The sequence below is a fragment of the Amblyraja radiata genome, chromosome 39, assembly GCF_010909765.2.
Source record: "Amblyraja radiata isolate CabotCenter1 chromosome 39, sAmbRad1.1.pri, whole genome shotgun sequence".
Classification (NCBI taxonomy): Eukaryota; Metazoa; Chordata; class Chondrichthyes; order Rajiformes; family Rajidae; genus Amblyraja; species Amblyraja radiata.
In genome coordinates this window covers 16,855,718-16,859,762 of record NC_045994.1, presented here as the reverse complement: position 1 = coordinate 16,859,762, position 4,045 = coordinate 16,855,718, and positions in this window count along the sequence as shown.

The window sequence follows — 4,045 nt, the reverse complement described above, 5'->3', positions numbered from 1 at the left end:
TATATCATTCTGTTTATCGGCTACAATAGATTTCTATTTGATCATGTCTATCTTTAATAATCCAAACGTACTTGATTGTAGCTAAAATGGTCATGGGTTTGATATTAGAAGTGAATGCAAATTAACACTGTCTTGACAACAGCAAAGTGCATTACACACTAGTCAACAGCAACAGTTTTGTTGTAATTATTACTCAGATGAGAATGCTTTCAGCCTGCAATAATGTAGTACCTTTCACAGAGACAGTTCCTTCAATCCAGTGATATTCCAGTTACCTTTGCTCTCAATCCACAGTATTATGCCAAACAATATTGAATCAGATTCAATATAGCAAGGATTGATAAATATATGGATGAGTACAATTGATAACAATATATTTTTTAATACAAACACATTCTCAAATGCACCACCTTTTGCCTTTGTGGACATGTTGATGTGGATCAGTTTTGACCATATGATGTCAACAAAGAATATTAATGGTAGAGTTATGGTATTATGAATTACATAGCATAAATTGGAATGAATTATAGCAATGTTTCTCGAAGCTCTGAAACAATGTTATTTTCATGTCACAGAGTTTTACTGGGTAATTGGAAAAATTATCTTGAGCCTTACAAATGTTAAAATCTTTGAAGTGGAAGGACATACATAGCTAGAGTCACGGTCTTTAAATAGGGCTGGAGTGTTAGAAATATATTTTTAAACTAAGTGCAGCAAAACTTGTGTTATGCTCACTGAGGCAGCTATCCTTTCCAACCCATTTTTTCAGCTAAAAAGCACACAAGGACCCCTTTGTGGGATGCGTAGCTGTGTTGAATGGTTGCAAGCCCTATTCCTCAGCCACCTTAACTTTGGAGGCACTGCTGGCTTTGGACTTGAGTGTAAAATAAAATGTGTCAGTGGCTGCACTGCAGAAGGTGCCTATATCTGCTACCTCTTATTACTCTGAAATTTTATTCAAAAGATAAAGCTGAAGGAAATCAACAAGTCAGGCAATATCTGTGGAGGAAAACAAAACAAGCCATGCTTTGGGTTGGGGCCCTTCATCATACTGTCCATCTTCCTCCACGGATGCTGCCTGATTTCCACATGGGTTTTTTTCCCCCTCAAGATTTAAACATCTTTAGTCTTCTTTCAAATGTTATTGACGTTGTCTTTCATTTGAATAAAATGTGCAAATTAAGCTCCGTCAGAGTTAAAGCACATTTCAAAATAAAGTATGCAAATATCTATTAAATATTTTCCTATTAACATTGCAATGTTGTCATTTCTCATGACATTTGACTATTCAGCCACAGTCATAATTGGCAATTGAACTTGGGACTTGGAAAGAAAGGAGTGTGGTGCATTTGCATTCTGGGAAATGTAGTGTCAGTATAAAGCCTTCACTAATGTAGGGAGGAACTGTACATGCTGGCTTAGGCTGAAGATAAGACAAAATGCTTGAGTAACTCAGCGCGACAGGCAGCATCTCTGGAGAGAAAGAATGGGTGATGTTTCGGGTCGAGACCCTTCTTCAGTCAGAGTCGGGAGAGGGAAACTAGAGATATGGAGTAAGGTGTGAAAACGACAGATCAAAGCAGACACAGTCAGATAAATGTAGAATGGTTCATTGCTGGCTATGGGGAAGGTGACAATGAGGCATATAAACAGTAAAATTAATCAGGAGGATGGTGAACCAGTGTGTCAGAAGGAACCGCAAATGCTGGTTGACACAATAGATGTAGGAGTAGGCCATTCGGCCCTTTGAGCCAGCACCGCCATTCGTGATCATGTCTGATCATCCACAATCAGTACCCCGTTCCTGCCTTCTCCCCATATCCTTTGACTCCGCTATCTTTAAGAACTCTATTTAACTCTCACTTGAAAGCATCCAGAGAACCGCCCTCTGAGGCAGAGAATTACAGACTCACAACTCTGTGAAAAGGTATTTCCACATCTCCATTCTAAATGGCTTACCCCTTATTCTTAAACTGTGGCCCCTGGTTCTGGACTCCCTCAACATTGGGAATATATTTCCTGCCACTAGCGTGTCCAAACCCTTAATGTTTCAATAAGAAACCCTCTCATCCTTCTAAATTCCGGAGTATACAAGCCCAGCCGCTCCATTCTATCAACATATGACAGTCCCGCCATCCCGGGAATTAACCTTGTGAACCTACGCTGCACTCCCTCAATAGCAAGAATGTCCTTCAAATTTGAAGACCAAAACTGCACACAATACTCCAGGTGTGGTCTCACAAGGGCCCTGTACAACTGAGAAGGACCTCTACACCAAAGATAGACTATCTTATGGACAGTGTCTATCTTATGGATAGTAAAACTAGTGGTGTGTAGGGAGGAACTGCAGATGCTGGTTTACACCGAAGATAGACTAATCTTATGGACTTTGTCTTAGTGTCTATCTTATGGACAGTGAAACGAGTAGTGTGTTGGGAGGAACTGCAGATGCTGGTTTTCACCGAAGATAGACCTACTATTACGGACAGTTTATCTTATGAACAGTGAAACTAGTTGGAGAACCAGGGTGTGGGATCTTCACTGGATCCAACACAGATGGGGACTACATGTACCAGAAGGCACTGGGGGGCGGACTGAGAGGTCAACATCTCCGATTACCTCTCTTGGACCCACAATACCTCAACTCTGGTCAAGAAGGCTCACCAGCGTCTCTTCTTCCTGAGGAGACTGAAAAAGGTCCATCTGTCTCCTCAGATTCTGGTGCACTTCTACCGCTGCACCATCGAGAGCATCCTTACCAACTGTATCACAGTATGGTATGGCAACTGCTCTGTCTCCGACTGGAAAGCACTGCAGAGGGTGGTGAAAATTGCCCAACGCATCACCGGTTCCTCGCTCCCCTCCATTGAGCCTGTCCAAAGCAAGCGTTGTCTGCGAAGGGCGCTCAGCATCGCCAAGGACTGCTCTCACCCCAACCATGGACTGTTTACCCTCCTACCATCCAGGAGGCGCTACAGGTCTCTCTGTTGCCGGACCAGCAGGTCCAGGAACAGCTTCTTCCCTGCGGCTGTCACACTACTCAACAATGTACCTCGGTGACTGCCAATCACCCCCCCCCCCCCCCGGACACTCCTCCCACAGGAAAAAATATAATAATAATAATAATGGATGGGATTTATATAGCGCCTTTCTAATACTCAAGGCGCTTTACATCGCATTATTCATTCACTCCTCAGTCACACTCGGTGGTGGTAAGCTACTTCTGTAGCCACAGCTGCCCTGGGGCAGACTGACGGAAGCATGGCTGCCAATCTGCGCCTACGGCCCCTCCGACCACCACCAATCACTCACACACATTCACACACAGGCAAAGGTGGGTGAAGTGTCTTGCCCAAGGACACAACGACAGTATGCACTCCAAGCGGGATTCGAACCGGCTACCTTCCGGTTGCCAGCCGAACACTTAGCCCATTGTGCCATCTGTCGTCCCACTATGACTGTATGCATGTAAATAGATTTATTTATTGAAACCATATTCTATGTCGCTCTTCCAGGGAGATGCGAACTGTATTTCGTTGTCTCTGTACTGTACACTGACAATGACAATTAAAGTTGAATCTGAATCTGAGACCAACTGAGATTAGGACTACATGTCCCAGAAGGCACTGGGGGGCGGGCTGAGACCAACAGAGATGTGGACTAAGGTACACAAAATTGCTGGAGAAACTCAGCGGGTGCAGCAGCATCTATGGAGCGAAGGAAATAGGCGACGTTTCGGGCCGAAACCCTTCTTCAGAAGAAGAAGTATGGTATGGTATCACAGTATGGTATGGCAACTGCTCAGAAGAAGGGTTTCGACCCGAAACGTCGCCTATTTCCTTCGCTCCATAGATGCTGCTGCACCCGCTGAGTTTCCCCAGCAATTTTGTGTACCTTCGATCTTCCAGCATCTGCAGTTCCCTTTTGAACAGAGATGTGGACTACATGTCCCAGAAGGCGCTGGGGGGGGGGGGGGGGCTGGGACCAACAGAGATGTGGACTACATGTCCCAGAAGGCGCTGCGGGCCGTGCTGAGCCCATGTGA